At 42.8% G+C, this 21,556-nt stretch overlaps 1 protein-coding gene across 6 annotated transcripts in view; it reads right to left on the reverse strand.

Moving 5' to 3' along the window:
- Window positions 1–21,556, reverse strand: part of LOC134355027 (volume-regulated anion channel subunit LRRC8D-like) — a 138,431-nt gene that overhangs the window by 35,405 nt on the left and 81,470 nt on the right. Inside the window, exon 1 of one of the 6 annotated variants that reach the window (XM_063064682.1) lies at window positions 6,850–7,232. The exons of 4 other annotated variants lie outside the window; for them this stretch is intronic. The gene's annotated coding sequence lies outside the window, so the exon portion shown is untranslated. Of the gene's footprint in view, window positions 1–6,697; window positions 6,717–6,849; window positions 7,233–21,556 lie in introns of those variants that run through there. One more of the 6 variants, XM_063064681.1, reaches the window with a different exon arrangement.

Consider the following 21,556-nt stretch of genomic DNA (forward strand, 5'->3'; position numbering starts at 1 on the left):
GTGACACTTGTGGGCTGCACCCCCAGCACATCCTTATGTTGTGTTGGTTGTTAACACAAAATGACACGTTTTGCGGTATGCTTCAACGTACATATGATAAATAAAATGAATCTGAATCAAGCTGGAGACCAAATTTTATGTAATTACCCACTGCTGATGTCCTTTAGGGGAATTTCACTCGGGGGAGAGTGGGGGTGGGGGAGAAAGGGTAGTGGAAATGGGCAATCAAAAAGCGGGAAGATGAATTTCCCCAAGGAATGCATTGTTGTAGTATGTTACATTTAAGCAAATTTTTGAGATTTTTTTTGATTATGCGAAGTAATTTCTTGGCTAAAAAGTTTTAAACAACAAAGTGATCCAACAACAGAGTAGCATCCAAGCTTTCTTCCACTGCAATGGTGAATTCAAGACATCTCATAATGGGATAACCTAACCTTTTAGAATCATAGCTTACTAAAACTATCATCTAGTCCATGCCAACCTGATCTTTTGCCTCGTCCCATTGACCCGCACCCGGACCATATCCCCCCGCAAACCTCTCCCATCCATGTACCTATCCAAACTTCTCTAAAATGTCACAACTGAGTCTGCACTTACACTTCTGCTGGCTGCTCATGCCACAGTGCCTTCTAAGTGAAGAAGCTTCCTCCTCAGATTTCCCTCGAGTATCTCAGCTTTCACCCTTAAACTATGACCTCTAGTTCTCATCAGTCTCACCCAGCCTGCATGCATCCACCACAGCACACAGTTGCATTATACACTTTAGCAGGGTCTTGGGACAGGAACCACAATTTATCAGAGTGGATGCAACACCATCTTATCGAACAGTTACTGACCTCACTCCGGGGCTGTGAATGCAGAACACACCTGACCACTCAAGACTGCCCCACCAGTCCACGCGATCGTGGCTGACCTGCCCCAGGCCTCCTCTGTGCTAGACACAATGGCCAAAAAAAATAACGCTGATATTGAAAGTACTAGCTGGTCAAAACTAAAGTCTGTTTCTAAGGCCAAGCTCCGGGTGAGAATTAAAAAAAGCCGACCTTAAATGGGCAGCTGCATGAACTTATGACGACTAACGCATTGGATTTCCTATCAGCTTGAAGTCATCGAGAGTCAGGTGGCTTGAAATTCTCTTTGCCTGATTTGGATCAAGTGGAAGGCATCTCTGCCTGGCACTTGGTGCGACTCAGGCACCGGAACATGTTACAATTAAAATGGCACCTGGCAGACTGGTCGTCATGGGGGATAAATTAGCTTGATTCCTTAGCCATCTTTCAGGGCCAAAGTGAAGATATCAGGACAGGCATTTGGGACAGGTGGGAATATCAAGCCTGTTCCACAGAGGATAGCAAACACCATTCAGACCAGCAGCACTTTTACAGCACCCAGGAGCATATGAACGTTAAAGCAACAGGCCATTTGGCCCCACACACCGGTACTACTATTTAACAAGCTCACAGCTGAGGGAAGTTTATAAAGATGGGGTGGGGGGAGAATACAAAGAGTTGGGGGGGGGGGGTTGAGTGTGGTTGGTGCCTGGAATGCATTGTCAGGGATGATGACCGAGGCAGATACGATATAGGCACTTTAGAGGCTCTTAGGTTGTTCATATCCCTCCATTCAATGCACTACGTGCTGGCAGAAGGATTTAAGTGTCATTGGCTTAACTAGTTCAGTAGAATTTAATTGGCCAAAGGGTTTGTTCCTTGGCTATACTGTTCCATGAATAATCAATGTTCTATAATGTGGTGTCAAATTATCACCATCTCCCTCTATTTCCTTAATATCTAAAAAATCAGCTGATTTTGTTTTGGATACATGCAGTAACTTCACCTGCCTCCCCCCACTCTTTAATTAGAGAGTGTCAAAGGTTCAGGAAAAAAAAATTCTCAAAGCATATAGCAAATACCTTCAGCAACTGACTTCAGCCGCCGGTCTTCGGGTTTGAATATGAACTGTGGATTAAATCTAAAATGCAGCTCTGAACAATGGATTCCTAAGACTGTGATCCACAGTTCACTGGAAGACCAGACAATGCTGATTAAATTCATTTCTTGGGTGTCTGTAGTGAGGGTGGTATGTAGTTCAAAGGAAGCATTATAAAAATGGAATTGTCCTTTGATCTTTAGCACAGCAGTCCCCAACCACCGGACCGCGGACCAGTACTGGGCCGCAAAGCATGCCCTACCGGGCCGTGAGAAAACAATATGAGTCAGCTGCACCTTTCCTCATTCCCTGTCACGCACTGTTGAACTTGAACAGAGGGTTGCCAACTGTCCCGTATTAGCCGGGACATCCTGTATATTGGGCTAAATTAGTTTGTCCCATACGGGACCACCCTTGTCCCATATTTCCCCCGCTAAGGTAGAGCGTTCCTATGAAACCTTTCGTGCCGAAATGGCGTAAAGCGAAGAAGCAATTACCATTAATTTATATGGGAAAATTTTTTGAGTGTTCCCAGACCCAAAAAATAACCTACCAAATCACACATAAAACCAAAAATAACTGTAACATATAGTAAAAGCAGGAAAAAAATATGATAAATACAGAGCCTATATAAAGTAGAAATCATGTATGTACAGTATAGTCGGGAAGATTAGGCCAAAACCGATTTGTGGAAAAAAAACCCAGCATGTACGCGCATGCGCACGTCACGCATGCGTACAAAGGTACCCGCACAAGGCTTCGTGGTCATGGTAGTCTTTCTCGGGGTAAGCAGAAGTGTCTCGTCAACACACAACAAAAACCGCTGGTGAACGCAGCAGGCCAGGCAGCGTCTATAGGAAGAGGTACAGTCGACGTTTTGGGCCGGGCCCATTTGTCAGGATTTGACTGCTACTTTTGTCCCTTATTTGGGAGTGAGAAAGTTGGCAATCCTAACTGCAAAAGACACGTTGAGGTGAGTTTAACCCTACTTGAACACCCCCCATCCCCCAGTTGGCCGGTCCGCAAGAATATTGTCAATATTAGACCGGTCCGCAGGGCAAAAAAGGTTGGGGACCCCTGCTTTAGCATATAAAATAGAAACATATATAAACATAGTAAACCTACAGCACAATACAGGCCCTTCGGCCCAAGATGGGGTCTCAATATGATGCCTGCTCTGTCTGATTTTATCAAATAAAGAAACAGCTTCATACCTACCAGTACTCCTCTCTGGTAACTTAATTCATGTGACAACAGTGACCCGTGATTCTAGGCCATCCCAGCCAAAGGATCATTATCCTTCACTCTATCCTGTCAAGTGCCTCAAGATATTTTAATGAGGCCACATCTCACACCTCCAAACTCGAGAGGATAAACTATCAGTCTTTTTACTCTCATCTGACAATTCCTCATCCCTTGCATGAATTTTCAATGCAAGCCCTCTACTGCAAGAATATTTTTCATTCGATAGAGAGACCAGACCACAATACCATATACCAGACACAGTCTCACTAGGGCCCTGTATAATTGATGTAAGATGCATCATCAGTCTGAGGACTGATAATCTGCCTCAGGCTCTCACCCTAGAAGCATCAGATTTAAGAATGCAACTAACTCCCATGCATAATTAACCAAGGAACGATGGACTGTAAGATCCAATTCTCAGCCACAACATATGGCAAGCGAGCGTTCTGCAGGTAGAAAAATAGACCATCTATAACTTAATTGGATTCTTATTCAAAGAAAAGTTCAGAAGGAAAATTACAAGATAGTAAATGCATATTTTTAGACTGAGATTTGAAACATTGATGCATCCCCAAAGTTCAAGGTTCAAAGTAAATCTATTAGCAAAGTTTATACATGTCACCATATACTACCCTGAGATTTGTTTTCTTGTGGGCATTCACAGTAAATACAAGGAAACACACTGGAATTAATGAAAAACTACAAAGACGGAACAACCACCAACATGAAAAAGACAACAAATTGTGCAAATAGAAACAGAAAAGAAAGAATAAATACGTAATATATATATTTTGAGAACATGGGTTGTAGTGTCCTTAAAAGTGAGTCGATAGGCTGTGGAATCAGTTCAGTGATGGGGCGAATGAAGTTATCCACTCTGGTTTAAGAACCTCATGGTCGAAGGGTAATAGTTTCTGAACTGGTGGTGTGGGACCTAAGGCTTCTGAACCTCCTTCCTGATGACAGCAGTGAGAAGAGAACATAGCCTCTTCACTACGTACTCAATACATCTAGCAGTAACTTCTCTGCTAAGAAATTACCTCAATATACATGACAATACTGCAATTCAAAATTTTCAAAACAAAAGAGCAGAGATCAATTTTGGATCAGTAATAATTACTAAAAGCTAATTAAATGTCTTTTTTGTGACACGAGTTTAACTTGATATGGGACCTCTTGCATTAACCCAGGTATTTAATGAAGCCCTAGATATATGTCTCATCTGAACCTTGGACTGTTGATTTATTTATCAAGACACAGCCCAGAACAGGCCCTTCCTGGCCATTCAAGCCTCGCCGCCCAGCAATCCCGCGATTTAATCCTAGCTTAATCACAGGACAACTTACAATGACCAATTAACCTACCAATAGTGCGTCATTGGACTGTGGGAGGAAATCAGAGCACCCGGAGAAAACCCACGTGGTCACGGAGAGAATGTACAAACTCCTTAAAAGCAGTAGTGGGAATCGCACCCAAGTCACAAGTACTGCAAAGCGTTGTGCTAACCACTATGCTACCGTACCAGCCCAATGTAGTACCACAAATGAGACGATGAACTGGAGTCTGGAATAGTGGGATAGGTTGTGGGGCAGTCAAAAAGAGGGGTTGATCATGTCACTTATCAAATTAGAACAAGAGATGCCCGTTTCATGCTACGTTGAGACAAAAATATTGAATCTGAGTTGAATGTTAGATGATATATTGGTGCACTCTACGATGGACCAACTACAAAGAGGGTAATTTAATCAGAGTTGGGAATTTCAAGATCATGCATCATGGGAATAGGGCCTTCCGTACCAACCAACCACACCATTCCAATCTCAATTTGCCTCTGGCATCCCCAGTAACTTACCCATGCCCTTTGAGTCTCTTGCCACCAATCTATATTAGGAGCACTTTTACACTAGTTACTTAACCTAGCCTTCGGCAAGTCTTTGGCACATGGGAGGAAGCCCGTGCAGTTGCAGAAAAAAGTTCAATTTCCACACAGAGAGCAGCCAAGATCAGAATCAAAACCGGATGTCATTTTCCCGAGGGAGGAAAATATAATTTGGCAACATTCGATATGGAAGAGAGAGACAGGAGACTGCAGATGCTGCAGTCTGGAGCAATGAAGAATTGAGCAGGTCAAGCAGCATCTGTTCTGCTGGAGGAAAAAACTTAAAAGTTGTTTGTGTATCATTATTGGGGTAAATAATGCGCCAAGGGGGGGAAATATCCAAGGGGCATGTGCTTTTCCAAATCAACCCCTAAGTTAATGAGGAAAAAAATTGTAAATAAGGCTGGTTTTGATGAACTCCCATGTATGGAACCTTGCAGAGGGAGTTTAATGGAGACAATTAATAAGATTAATACAGAAGACTGCAAACTGGTGCATTTGGGGTGGGGGGTGTTAAAAACAACAAGAACAGTTGGTAAAATTCTTGAGGAATAGGATCATGAAATGTAATGGGAAAAGACTGAATAAAAGAGCCAACAGTCGACATTTTGTTTCGAGACCCTTCATCTACGACTCAAAATGTTGACTGTTAACTCTTTTCCATAGATGCTGCCTGACCAGCTGAGTTCCTCCAGCATTTTATGCCTGGATTTCCAGCATCTGCACATTTTCTCATGTTTGTGAATAAAAAAGTGTGTAAAAATGATCATTTACAAAAATAGAGGGCTAACTGATTAAAAAAAATAATATCCATCAAAGAAATCATGGGGACCAACTCAATGGAACAAAAGAAAAAAAAGCATTTTTGGAGCATGGGTCCTTTCCAAAAATAATTTTAAAGGAGAGACAACAGGATTGATGTGATAAATAATTAAAATCCTTCAGGGTTTATTATGTGAGATAGGGTATTGCTAGTGAGGCCAATATTGAAAGCTTATCAAGTAATAAGGTAAAATCTCAATAGTTCTTTCCCCCTACCCCACCACAGTCAAAGGAGCATTCAAATTGAGGTGATGGGCCATGCACTGTACAGTGGTTTCAATGAAACATGTGCCATACGAGTACAAAATGTTTCGCAGATCTTAGCAAATTCCAGGCAAGATACAATGAATGGAGGTTCCAGTGAGACCCTAAGACATCACAAAGTTCAGTCAATCTAAATCTGCTTCCATTTTTCTCATCTATTTTTCTGTGTTACTAATGAATTTCAATAATCAACACAGAAGCCAAAACTAGTTCTTAGTTTGCCACTTGTCTAATAATTAAATTGAATTTGATTGAATCCATATCCTCTTAATCACTGAAGTTCAATAATTATTACTTGCCCTTTATTTGCTAGATTCTACCACTCCAGAAAAACCTTCACTCATTACACATCAAATGAGTTTATCCCACTTTGTCCACTCCACAATTCTGATACACCAAGAAACTTTCTGATCACGGTATTCATGTGAATATCATCCAGTAAATGTAATTTTACTCCCTTCAAAAATCAAAAATAAAGAAATAAATAATTGTCTTTTCAACACATTTTTTCCCAAGTTCCAAATCTGCAAATGGCTCCAGATTACCTTTGATACTTACAAATATATCAGATAGGAATAGCGAATGTCAGCCAGCCCTTTGAACTTGGTCTAACAAGCGATGAGATCATATCTAATCTTGCAAATCCAATGCGATGTCCTACTTGATTCCCTTAGCATTCAACCTGTCCAGACCCAAACTTCTATCCATACCTTGAATATGCTCAAATCATCCACAGTGCAGTCATCAGGATGTTCAAAGATTTAATTTTCTGAGCTAGGAAATTCCTCCATACTTCAGTGCTAATTAATCTGCCATTCATTTTACATGGCAGGGCATTAAAGATTTCTTCATGACCAGGTGCACATGACATTTTCCCAGTAATGAAACTGTGAACAAAGTTCATCTAGTAAATGTTCTCTTACAAAGTCAGAAGTTCAATTCAAGTAGGTTTTATATTTCCTTTTGGCAAGTTTTTATGTGCACTAAGATAAGGGCCACTGCCTGCCAGTTTTTCAAAATCTATTTAGAATGGCAGACTGGTGGGGTGGAGATATGTCTCTACCAAACGACATGCCAGGCACCCCTTCCCTCTGCTAGCCTGCAGCTCACCCTCGGGCAAAGTGCAGTACCTGCTTAGCCCTCCCCTCCCCCCACAAGGTGCAGCACCTGCTTAGCACCTTCCCCCCAATCAGAGTCACATGAAGCCATGGGATCAGGTGGTGGATGGTCCTATGAGGAGCTGGTGCATATCAGAAGTCCTGGTTATGAGACCACTGACGCCAGGCAGATGATCTCTGAACTGGTAATGGCTGAGGTCACCTGTCTTGTAATGACACAGCCAGAAAGTGGCAATGGCAAAAATTTGCCAAGAACAATCATGGTCATGAGACCATGATGGCCTACAACATACGGCATGATCTTCGGCTTAACAGAAAGGCTGTGTGGGCAGCAAAGTCTCTAGTCAATAGACAATAGGTGCAGGAGTAGGCAATTCAGCCCCTCGAGCCAGCACCGCCATTCACTGTGATCATGGCTGATCATCCACAATCAGTACCCTTTTCCTGCCTTCTCCCCATATCCCTTCACTCCGCTATCTTTAAGAGCTCTAACTTTTTTTTTTGAAAGAATCCAGAGAATTGGCCTCCACTGCCTTCTGAGGCAGAGCGTTCCACAGAACCACAACCCTCTGTGTGAAAAAGTTTTTCCTCAACTCCATTCTAAATTGTCTACCCCTTATTCTTGAACTGTGGTCTCTGGTTCTGGACTCCCCCAACATCGGGAACATGTTTCCTGCCTCTAGCGTGTCCAATCCCTTAATAATCTTGTATGTTTCAATCAGATCCCCTCTCATCCTTCTAAATTCCAGTGTATACAACCCCAATCACTCCAATCTTTCAACATATGACAGTCCTGCCATCCCGGGAATTAACCTCTTGAACCTACGCTGCACTCCCTCAATAACTAGAATGTCCTTGCTCAAATTTAGAGACCAAAACTGTACACAATACTCCAGGTGTGGTCTCACCAGGGCCCTGTACAACTGCAGAAGGACCTCTTTGCTCCTATACTCAATTCCCCTTGTTATGAAGGCCAACATGCCATTAGCTTTCTTCACTGCCTACTGTCCCTGCATGCTTACTTTCAGTGACTGATGAACAAGGACACCAAGATCATGTTGTACTTCCACTTTTCCTAACTTGACACCATTCAAATAGTAATCTGCCTTCCTGTTCTTGCCACCAAAGTGGATAACCTCACATTTATCCACATTAAACTGCATCTGCCATGCACCTGCCTACTCACCCAGCCTGTCCAAGTCACCCTGCATTCTCATAACACCCTCCTCACATTTCACACTGCCACCCAGCTTTGTGTCACCTGCAGATTTGCTAATGTTACTTTTAGTCCCTTCATTTAAATCATTAATATATATTGTAAATAGCTGCGGTCCCAGTACTGAGCCTTGCGGTACCCCACTAGTCACTGCCTACCATTCTGAAAAGGACCCATTAATCCCTACTCTTTGTTTCCTGTCTGCCAACCAATTTTCTATCCATGTCAGTACCCTACCCCCCAATACCATTTGCTCTAATTTTGCACACTAACCTTCTATGTGGGACCTTTAATGTGCCCCAGGGCTGTGTGCTCAGTCCGTTGCTGCTCACACTGTGTCGCAGGATTCAGCTCAAACTGCATCAAGTTTACCAATGACACAGCAGTAGTTGGTCTCATCAACAATCTGATGGAGTACAGAGAGGAGGTGGAGCGGCTGGTGGAGTGGTATGAAGACGACAACCCAAGTCTGAACATGGAGAAGGCCAAGAAAGTGATTGTGAGCTTTAGGAAGGTGTAGATGAACCATTCCTCTGCTCATACATGGCTCTTCCGTAGAGAGAGTTAAGTGCACCAAGTTCCTGGGAGTTCACATATCAGATGGCCTCACCTCGTCCCTCGTTAACACCTACGTGAATAAGGCAGCACAGCAGCAGCTCCATTTCCTCAGGAGGTTGAGGCATGCAAGGCTACCCCACCCCCACCATGTGAGCTGACTTTTACAGGAGCACCAGCGACAGCGTCCTGACAAGTTGCATCTCCATCTGGTATGGGAGCAGCAGAGCATCAGACTGGAAGTCCCTACGAAGGACAGTGAGAATGGCTGAGAGGATCAAAGGGGTCTCCCTCCTCCTATCCACAGGGGTTATTATCAGGAGCGTTGTACACGCAGGGCCCTCAGTATTATTAAGGATCCCACCCATCCATCCCGAATTCTCTTTGACTTTCTACCATTAGGCAGGAGACTCCAATGTATTAAGACAAGAATATCAGGATGGAAAAGTGTCTTCCCTCAGGCCATTCGGCTTCTGAACTCCCTGCCACATCGCATTCAAAGTGTCACTGGATAATTTGTACTGTACCCTACAATATGTAGTTTATGCACTTTATTTATGCATAAAATTCACAATACTTTCCCAAGTTATTGTGTGTTATGTGTACTACTGTGCTTCACAGCCTGGTTTGGAGAAACCTTACACATGTATATAGTTAAATGACAATAAACTTGGCGGCACATAATGATGATGATGATTTAGAATGTATCAGCATGTAAATGTTACACAGATTGTGACAGAGAGTGCTGGAGCATTCAAAAGGTCAGGCAGCAACAACAGCGAGAAAGCCTATTACCCTGGGTAGGGAAGTCTAGAACAAGAGGATGCAGATTTTAGGTGAGAGAGGAAAGATTTAAAAGGGACCGGACAGAAAACGTCCCCGTGGACAGGGTGGTGAGTATATGCAATAATCTGCAAGAGGAAATGGCACAGGCAGGTACAGTCACTAAGCTTTATATTACATAGATGTATCTTTCTTACCCCTTATGGATGGTGTGTATCTGCATTTTTCCCTCAATCTCAGGTCCTCTGTCAGAGGGCTGTGAGCTTGAGGGTTCAGTGCTGTATCCTTGCTGTTGTTAGTAGTCCACTCTTCTGGACCGAGATCTCAGATGTTTTCCCCAGCATTTATTGTAACCACTCTCCCAGTCCAAGTATCACAGCTCCAAGTGCACCTATCACCACCAGGATTACTCTGGCTTTAGCTTTCCACATCCTATCTACCTGCTCTTCCAAGCCCTGGTATTTCTCCAGCTTCTCAAATTCTTTCTTCCTGAAGTTACTGTCATTTGGGATTGCCATGTCTATTACTATTGCTTTCATCTGTTCCTTGTTCAGTATTACTATGTCTGGTTGGTTGGCCAGTAACTGCCTTATCAGTCTGTATTGGAAGTCCCACAGCTTCTTAGCTCTGTCATTGTCCACTACCCTCTCGGGTGTTTCCCCATTTGGACTTGGGAGTGTCCAATCCATATTCAACACAGATATCCCAGTACACAGTTCCTGCATCTCGCTTGTGCCATTCAATGTAAGCTGTCCTTGCCTGCATCTTGCACCCAGGGATGTATATACACTGGATGAATTACAGGTAAAGTGAAAGAAAAGCCCTATTTTAAGCTGCAGAGAAGGGGTGGTGGAGAGAACGGAGGAAACGTCTACAATGGTGTAGTTTTCAAGGTGACAATTACTTTAAAAACTGGTACGATGATTTGAAACAATAAATTGAAACAGAACATACAGCCCAATTTATGGCATGTAATTGTAATTTCTAAACACAGTATTAGGTGATAATGGTAATAACATGTCCAGATGGAAAGGCAGAAGCTGTTCTTTGAGTTTGTATTAGACCACACGACATAAAAGCAAAAGTAGGCCATTTGGACCATTGAATATACGCCACCATTCCATCAAAGCCAATCTGTTATCCCTCTTGACCTCATTTCTTCTGCCTTCTCCTTGTAACCTCTGACTCCCCCGACTAATCGAGAACCTATCAACCTCCACTTTAAATATAACTCAACGGCTTGGCCTCCATAGGCATCATTAGAATAACAGGGGAGGGTGTGAAAAGCAAAGTCATTGTGGGAGTGGAGAAGAGAATTCAGCTGGCAGGAATCTAGCTTCAGCTGTTGTAATAAACAATAGACAATAGACAATAGGTGCAGAAGTAGACCATTCAGCCCTTCGAGCCTGCACCGCCATTCTGAGATCATGGCTGATCATCTACTATCAATACCCAGTTCCTGCCTTGTCCCCATAACCCTTGATTTCCCTATCCATAAGATACCTATCTAGCTCCTTCTTGAAAGCAACCAGAGAATTGGCCTCCACTGCCTTCTGAGGCAGCGCGTTCCACACCTCCACAACTCTCTGGGAGAAGAAGTTCCTCCTCAACTCTGTCCTAAATGATCTACCCCTTATTCTTAAACCATGCCCTCTAGTACTGGACTCTCCCAGCATCTGGATCATATTTCCTGCCTCTATCTTGTCCAATCCCTTAATAATCTTATATGTCTCAATCAGATCCCACCTCAATCTCCTTAATTCCAGCGTGTACAAGCCCAGTCTCTCTAACCTCTCTGCGTAACACAGTCCGGACATCCCAGGAATTAACCTAGTGAACCTACACTGCACCTCCTCCACAGCCAGGATGTCCTTCCTTAACCCTGGAGACCAAAACTGCACACAATACTCCAGGTGTGGTCTCACCAGGGCCCTGTACAAATGCAAAAGAATTTCCTTGCTCTTGTACTCAATTCCCTTTGTAATAAAGGCCAACATTCCATTAGCCTTCTTCACTGCCTGCTGCACTTGCTCATTCACCTTCAGAGACTGATGAACAAGTACTCCTAGATCTCTTTGTATTTCTCCCTTACCTAACTCCACACCGTTCAGGTAATAATCTGCCTTCCTGTTCTTGCTCCAAAAGTGAATAACCTCACACTTATTCACATTAAACGCCATCTGCCAAGTTTCTGCCCACTCACCCAGCCTATCCAAGTCACCTTGAATTCTCCTAATATCCTCATCACATGTCACACTGCCACCCAGCTTAGTATCATCAGCAAACTCGCTGATATTATTCACAATGCCTTCCTCTAAATCATTGACGTAAATGGTAAACAGCTGTGGTCCCAATACCGAGCCCTGTAGCACCCCACTAGTCACCACCTGCCATTCCGAGAAACACCCATTCACTGCTACCCTTTGCTTTCTATCTGCCAACCAGTTTTCTATCCATGTCAATATCCTCCCCCCAATGCCATGAGCTCTGATTTTACCCACCAATCTCCTATGTGGTACCTTATCAAATGCCTTCTGAAAGTCAAGATACACCACATCCACTGGATCTCCTGCATTTATCTTCCTGGTTACATCCTCGAAAAACTCCAATAGATTAGTCAAGCATAATGTGAAGGGTTAGTTTACTGGCTGGTCAAAAGCCACTTCTGCCATACCGGTTGTTGATTGACCAGTTTGAGAGATGCAGCAGCTCTTTCCTATTGTTGCTTTGCATGAAACAGCACCAGTGTCCGGTTCCGGACACTCCAGGGGTATAAGAACAGCATGTGCGAGAGACTTCCTGGCTTTCCTTTGTCTCCAGGGGTTCATCTTCACACGGAGATCACAACCAGTACTGAAGAACCACTGGGAATGTGTGCTGCAGATATAGCAGAGCCCACATGCACACTTAGCCAAGTAGCTGTCTGTTAAACGTTTAATTTTGTAGTTGTGTAAATTGGGAAGACTTACTAAAGTACTCGTTGAGTTTGAATTTTTACTGAATGTTTATTATCATAGTTTGTGAAACTTAAGGTAGCTTAGATGTCTGTAAATAAATGGCTAATGAACTTATTTGTAATCAGTGTCTTCAGTCTCAATTCACCAAACCAGTGAAGCTGCTTCTTTGTAACAGCGGTGTCCTTGTGTTTTGAAATGTGGACATTTAATTGATGTTTAGTTACTCCAGTGTGGAAGAGAGTACTTAGCAAGTACCAAATGCAGCCGAGTAAACTGAAAGAAGCTCCAGCTGGAAGAGCTATAAGCTCCTAATACTATGTTGGTCAATTTTCAGAATTTAGGCATCATCTCCTTCCAGTAATGCTGCCTCGACATCTTGAACTGCAGTTACTTGGCACATCAGCTGAGTGAGGAATCCAATTTTCTTAATTCATGAACAAACAAGTCAGTGAACTGACTGAACAGGCACGCGGTTTATTGTGAGATAATACTTTGTAATGCTGCAAACTGGTGGAAAGCAAGATCTCTTACCGCATAGCGCATACACCATTTACAGTGGAGGCATTGTAATTTTCAACATGCAACATCTTCTTAGTGATCATTAAAAAACGGTTTGAACTCAACCATCAGTACAGTTGAATACACGCCAACACAGTTGCTGCTAATTTCGAGATTATTCAGTGGTCACAAATTTACAATGCAATCTGTCAATGCTGGAACTCCAGTTTATAGCAAAATATGATCAGGAGTTCAAATACAAGCCAGAGGTAGATACATCAAACAGTCTCCATTTTTACTTATCTTCAAATATCAAAAAGTAGAATGAAGTATAATGTCAATGTTTACAAAACATATAATTATTTATTAACTGGGCTTGTATTGCAGGAGAATGGAGTTGAGAGAGATAATAAATCAGCCATGATGGAATGGCAAAACCGAAGTGCAGGGATTTGCACTGGTAGGACAAACCATTGAACAGTAGGGCGTTGAGGAGTAATACAGGGCCATCATTTGTTTAAAGTGGTGTCACAGATAGGGTTGCAAAGAAAGCTTTTGGCACATTGGCCTTCATAAATCAATATATTGAGTACAGAAGATGGAATGTTTCATTTAAGTTGTATAAGACTAACTTGGAGTAGTGCGTGCAGTTTTGGTCACCATAGGAAAGATGTAAACAAGATTGAAAGAATGCAGAGAAAGTTTACAAGGGTGTTGCTGGGACTGCAGGACCTGAGTTATAAGGAAAGATTGGATAGGTTAGGACTGCATTCATTACAACGTGGAAGATTGAGAGGAGATTTGACAGAGGTATGCAAAATTATGAGGGGTATAGATAGGGCAAATGCAAGTAGGCTTTTTCCTCTGAGGTTAGGTGGGACTACAACCAGAGGTCATGAGTTAAGGGTGAAAGCTTGGATGTTTAAGAGGAACACAAGGGGAAACTCCTTCACTCAGAGGGTCGTGAGAGTTTGGAATGAGCTGCCAGCACAAGCAGAGCATGCAAGCTCGATTTCAACATTTAAGAAAAGTTTGGATAGGCATTTGGGAGGTAGGGGTACGAAGGACTATGGTCCTGGTGTGGCTCAACGGAGTAGGCAGCTTAAATAGTTTCCACATGGACTAGATGGGCCAAAGGGCTTGTTTCAGTGCTGTACTTCATGTGATTCCATGGGCCGAATGGCTTAATTCTGCTCTTATGTTTTAAGGTCTTGTGGTACCAAAGATATTGTTTTAAAAAAATGCAGTTATTGTTGAGGCAGAAGTTTGAGACTTCATTAAGCTGTTGGCCAGCGTCCCTCATTCTCAGGAAGGACTAGCCAATAGTTGGATCAACTAGAGGTCATTCATACTTGGCTCGGAAAGTTCAGTCATTCAGAACTCTACTGAATATATCTTCGCAAGCTCAGTTCACCTGATATCCACATGTTCTCTAACTACACTGGCCTGGTTAAGTAAGATAAGCATTTTCAAATACTTATTTTCCAAAATGGTTCCAATTATCATGTCCCTCCACACCTTTTAACTGACTTCCAAGCCTACCTATCTTCAAGATTTAAGCACTCTTTCAATTTTGCCTATCTGGTTGTCTTTACATACTTAAAACTACCAATGATGGCAGTGGCTTCACCAGTCAAGGCCGTGAGATCTATAGTCCTTCCATCACCTCCACCCCTCTGACTCTCAAAACAGGAGTCTCTCAGGGCTGTGTACTCATTCCCCTCCTTTACTCCCTGTATACCTATGACTGTGTTGCCACCCACAGCTCTAATCTGCTAATCAAATTTGCCAACGACACTACCTGATTGCCCTTATCTCAAACAATAACAAGGCAGCCTACAAGTCATCTCTCTGACACAGTGGTGTCAAGAAAACCACCTCTCCCTTAATGTCGTAAAAACAAAGGAGCTGGTTGCGGATGTCAATGGATCTGGGGTTGACAGGGTAAACAGCTTCAGTTCCTTGGCATTCACATCACCGAGGACCTCACGTGGTCTGTACACACCTGCTGTGTGGTGAAAAAGGTGGTTGAGGAAGTTTGATACGGGCCCCCAAGTCCCAAGAACTTTCTACAGGGGCACAATTGAGAGCACCCTGACTGGCTACATCACTGCCTGGTATGGGAACTGTACCTCTCTTAATCACAGAGAGTGGTGCGGACAGCCCAGCGCATCTGTAGTTGTTAACTTCCCATGATTCAGGACATTTACAAAGACAGGTGTATAAAAAGGGCCTGTAGGATGATTGGGGACCCGAGTCTCACCAACCACAATTTATTCCAGCTGCTACCATCTGGGAAACGGTACCGCAGCATAACAGCCAGGACCAACAGACTCCGGGACAGCTTCTTCCACCAGGCCATCAGACTGATTAACTCACGCTGATTTGAGTGTATTCTGTTACATTGACTGTTCTATTTATTATAAATTACTATGATTGCACATTGTACATTCAGACAGAGATGTAATGTAAAGATTTTTACTCCTCATGTATGTGAAGGATGTAAGAAATAATTCAAAAACTTACACAACTTCCAAATCTTTCTACTTCCAAGGCATTCCTTAAGAAACACCTATTCGAACAATCATCTGGTCAGGTCCTTATATGATTCAGCATTAAATTTTTATTTGATAACTTCCTCCAGTAGAATTGTTTAGAATGTTTTGTTGCAAGAGGTGTTAAACCAATGCTCAGATTTGCAGACAAGTGCTGTTTGTCAATGGGATTCCGGGACAAGAGTTCTTTTGGGTGCAGTGACCAAAAATCTGCCTTACTGGATGAACACAGAAAGGTCCCAAGCCAAAAAGGCGAAGGGAAGTTCCCTTCTGCGAACATTACCACGCAAATTAAGATCAAACAGATTACTCAGTAATAATGAAATCGTTCTTTGCGAGATATTACTGAGCACAAGTTAACTGCAGCACCTGGCGACCATGACCGCAACAACAGCCTTGCACTCAACATCTGTGGACTTTGGGAAGGTGAGGTCGAAAGAACACACAGCAGTCCTCATTGAAGGGCTGGCAGTGGAAAGAGTGAGCAGTTTCACGTTCCTGGGTGCCAATGTCTTTGAAGATCTATCCTGGGTCCAACATATTAATGCAATTAAGGCAGCATGCCAGCGACCCTGTTTGATTAGGATTTTGGGATTTTATCTGTCACCAAAGACTAGTGAGTTGCAACAGATGTACTGTGGCGAGCATTCCAATTGGATGCATCTCCATTGGGATTGCAGGCATCAACACATGGGACCAGAAAAGGCTGCAGAATGTTGGAAAACTCAGCCAGCTCCATCATGGGCACTAGCTTCCTCACCATCTTCAAAAGGTAATGCCTCAGAAAGCTGGGATCAATCGTTAAGGACCCGCATCACCAGGACTTGTCCTCTTCTCATTACTGCCATTGAGGAGATGATACACAAGCCTGAAGCACACACTCAACGTTTCAGAAACAGCTTCTTCCCCGCCATCAGATTTTGAGAGGTCCATGATCACTACCTTATTACTTTGCTCTCTACAGCACTACCCTTTTATACACACAAATACATAGTGCCTATGAAAAGTATTCACCCGTTTGGAAGTTTTCATGTTTTAATGTTTCACAACACTGAATCATAGTGGATTTAAAAAGACTCTTTCAAGTCAAAGTGAAAACAGATCTGCACAAAGTGATCTAAATCAATTACCAATATAAAACACAAAATAATAGATTGCATAAGTATTCACCCCCCTTTAATAAGACACACCAAATCATCACTGATTTGAATTGGTTTTAGAAGTCACAAAATTAGTTAAATGGAGGTCTGTTTTTGGAGACCTGTGTGCAGTCAAGGTGTTTCAATTGATATACCTGTATCTGGTACTTTCAACTGCTGGTGAGTCAGTGTCTTGGCAAAAACTACACCATGAAGACAAAAGAACACTCCAAGAAACTCCGCAGAAAGGTTATTGAAAAACACAATTCAGGAGATGGATACAAGAAAATTACCAAGTCACTGAATGTCCCTTGGAGTACAGTTAAGTCAATCAGAAATGGAAAGAATATGACACAGCTGTAAATCTGCCTAAAGCAGGCTATCCTCAGTGACCGTGCAAGAAGGGGACTAGTGAGTGAGGCCAACAAGAGAGCTATGGAGGAGTTACAAGCTTCAATGGCTGAGATGGGAGAGACAGCACATACAAATGTTGCCCAGGTGCTTCACCAGTTGCAGCTTTATGGAAATGTGGCAAAGAGAAAGCCACTGTTGAAAAAAAACTCACATGAAATCAGCTAGAAGCAGATTCTATAGTCTGATGAAGCTAAAATTGAGCTTTTTTCCCATCAGACTAATTGCTATGTTTGGTGTAAGCCAAGCACCACACATCATCAAAACACACCAACCCTACCGTGAAGTGTGGTGGTGACTGCATCATGGTGTAGGGATGCTTCATGGCTGCAGACCCTGGGAGGCTTGTGAAGGTAGAGGGTAAAATGAATGCATCAAAATACAGGGAACTCCTGGAGGAAAATCTGATGCAGTCTGCAAGGGAGCTGCAACTTGGGAGAAGAGTTGCTTTCCAGCAAGACAATGACCCCAAGCATAAAGCCAAAGCTACACAGGAATAGCTTAAAAACAACAAAATTAATGTCCTAGAGTGTCCAAGTCAGAACCTAGAACTCAACCCAATTAAGAATGTGGATGGACTTACCCCATGCGATCTGACTGGGCTTGAGCAGTTTTGAAAAGGAGAATGGAGAAAAATTTTAGTGTCCAGATGTGTAATGCTGATAGAGACCTATCCACACAGACTCAAGTCTGCAATTGTTGCCAAAGGTACATCTGCTAAATACTGATTCGAATGGGATGAATACTTGTGCAATCAATTATATTGTTTTATATTCGTAATTAATTTAGATTATTTTGTGGAGATCTGTTTGTGGAGTCTTTTTTTGTTGATCAGTGCCAAAAAAGCCAAATTAAATCCACTGTGATTCAATGTTGTAAAACAATTAAACACGAAAACTTCCGGGGGTGGGGGGGGCTGAATAGTTTTTATAGGCATCTTATATAGCTAGGACAGCAAGACTTTTGCACAGTGCTATATTTGGAGTGGAGAGCAAATTTGTAAATTGGGTGGGAGCAATGGATGTTGGGAAGGTTGAGGGTGGAGCACTGTGGGAGGAGTGGTGGACAGGTGGCAGAGAAAGCAAGCCCGGGTGGAGGATGGCGTGGGAGAACACAACCAGCCTTGAGACACCAGCAAGGCCATCTGATTCCATTACAGAGTGTCTCTCTGGTGCTTCCCTCTCCCTTCTCCTTTTTCCAACCACGAGTCCCCTTTCCCTGCACCCTCCTCACTTTCAGTCCACAATAGGGACCCATATCAGAATCAGGTTTATCATCACTCATATACGTCATGAATTTTTTTTTGGGAGCAGCAACATCAGTACAATGCAATACATAAAATTACTTTGGTACTATGCAAAAGTCTTAGGCACCCTAGCTCGCGCGCTCTCTCTATCTATATCAATAGACAATAGACAATAGGTGCAGGAGTAGGCTATTCGGCCCTTTGAGCCAGCACCGCAATTCACTGTGATCATGGCTGATCATCCACAATCAGTATCCAGTTCCTGCCTTATCCTCATAACCTTTGATTCCGCTATAGTTAAGAGCTCTATCCATCTTTTTCTTGAAAGCATCCAGAGACTTGGCCTCCACAGCCTTCTGGGACAGAGCATTCCATATATCCACCACTCTTTCGGTGAAAAAGTTTTTCCTCAACTATCTATATATATATATATATATATATATACACACACACAGTACACGTACAGTACAGTAATTTTTAATTCCAGCTTACAGTAATTTTGTACTGTACTGCGCCACAAAACACGTCAGTGACAATAAACCGGATCTGGACTGCCGTGTCTGCATTACAACAGTGATCATCCTTTAATAGACTCACTGGCTGGATAAAGCTTGGTAATCTCAGAGAGGTCATGAAAAAAAGATATATCCATTGCAAGCAAGTCTTTCTAATGCTCTGCCTCTACCATAACGGGCACCAACACTGAGGACATCTTCAAAAGGTGATGCCTCAGGAAGGTGGCATCCATCACCAAGGACCCCATTGCCCAGGACATACCCTCCCCTCATTGCCACCGTCAGGGAGGAGGTATAGGAGCCTGAAGACACGCACACAACATTTGAGGAACAGCTTCGTCTCTTCTGCTGTCAGATTTCTGAACAGACGATGAAGCAACCCAGGAACTCTACCTCACTATTTTTGCACTACTTAATTAAAAAAAAATCTTGTAATTTTAAGTTTTTAATGTGTTGCACTACACTGCTGCCACCACATAATGAACTTCACAATGTACGTCAGTGATATTAAACCTGATCCTGATACTGTGAGCCTTCTGAACTAGACTCCACAGTGTTGGTAAACTCCCCCACTATGTTCAGGTCAAGATCTTTCAAAAATGCCCTTTGGAACCACCTTAATAAGAAAAACACTTGTTCCTTCAAATCAAAGCAGGATACAGTATCAGATTCAGATATGAAAAGTAGCATGACGAAGTACTTTGCCACACTCGTTAAGCTCGACAAACAAGGAGTGATGCACCTTATGACGCCTTCCCCTCACAAACAGCTGCAGAAGTTCCTTTGCAAAAGTACAACCTACTTCCTTTCCAACCGTGATGTTTGCAATCCCACAAGGGGAGAAAAAGGTAACACTTGGTTTCAAAACTCCTTGCTTCCTAAGTAACTCCCTCAGCCACTACACAGAGGCTGTCAGTTAAATGTAGGCAGGCTCTGGTGGTGACTCAGCATTTATATCTGATATGCTGATCAAGCTGCACTCAAGCAGGAAGCAAAACAACGCTGATAATGGAAATCAGAAACAGACACAGAAGTGTCAGGAGCACCACCAGGTACAGGAGGGAAAAAAAGTGCATGGGGTAGGGGATGAAAAAGATGGGAGGAAGGCAGGAGAGATTAAAACAAAAAATTCACACACCGTCTTAAAGATTTCTTCCCCTGGCAGTTAATCTGATCAACCGGTCTAGGTTAGCCCCTCACCCTTCTTTCTATTAACCCCGTTACTGCACTTTAGACACTTTAAGCCACGATTTAGAATGCTGTTTGCATTGTAAATATATGCTGGTGTTTATGTATTTCTGCTCATTTTATTCCATATCTGTTCTTTAACCACAAAGTTTATTTTTATACAAGTCTTTATTCTTTATAATTGTTAAATTTTTTTCTTGCTCAGCTACACCCTCACCAACACACCACGGCAAATTCCTGATACACCTGCTTCTGAATGCAAATCTCTGATCAGCCAATCAAGTGGTAGCAATTCAATGCATAAAAACATGCTGATATGGTCAAAAGTCAGCAGACTCGATGGGCCGAATGGCCTATTTCTGCTCCTTTGTCTTATGGTCTTATGTTGTTCAGACCAAAAATCAGAATGGGGAAGAAATGTGATCTAAGTGACTTTGACCATTGGTGCCAGAGGGGTGGCTTGAGTCTCTCAGGAACTGCTGGTCTCCTGGGATTTTCGCACACAACAGTCTCTAAAGTTTATAGAGAATTGTGTGGAAAACAAAAACATCCAGTGAGTGGCAGTTTTGTAGGAGAAAACGCCTTGCTAGTGAGAGAGGTCAGAGGAGAATAGCCAGACTGGTTCAAGCTGACAGGAAGGCGATGGTTAACCAAATCACCAGGCGTTACACCAGTGGTGTGCAGAAGGGCATCTCTGAACCCACAACACGTTGAACATTGAAGTGGATGGGCTACAGCAGCAGAAAACCACACTGGGTTCCACTCCTCTATTGAATAAAGAGGCCACTGGGTAACACCGATCCTTGGGATTAAATTACAAAAAAATGACAGTACTGCGACTGTCATTATAACACGTGCTCAAAGGAGATTCAAATGAGAATATTAGAATTATCCAAAATATACCATTTAATTCTTGAGCCCAGAAGCAAAATAGTTGGCAGATGCTGGTAACCTGAAGAAAGATCATAAAATACCGGAAACAGTACATCATCAGCGGTTCTCTCCTTTCTGCAGATGCGACCTGGACTGCAGAGTATTTTCTGGATATCATTGTCCTGGAAGCCTAAATCATATCAGGGAGGAAGACTAGGTACTCTCCCTTGAGCTGACACTGGGTAAACGGATGAGTTCAAAGTTCAAAGTAAATTTATTATCAAAGTACATATATGACACCAAATCCTACCCTGAGATTCATTTTCTTGCAGGTGTTCACAGGAACAAAGCAACACAATAGGA

Source organism: Mobula hypostoma, chromosome 12, assembly GCF_963921235.1.
Source record: "Mobula hypostoma chromosome 12, sMobHyp1.1, whole genome shotgun sequence".
In the NCBI taxonomy this organism is placed as follows: domain Eukaryota; kingdom Metazoa; phylum Chordata; class Chondrichthyes; order Myliobatiformes; family Myliobatidae; genus Mobula; species Mobula hypostoma.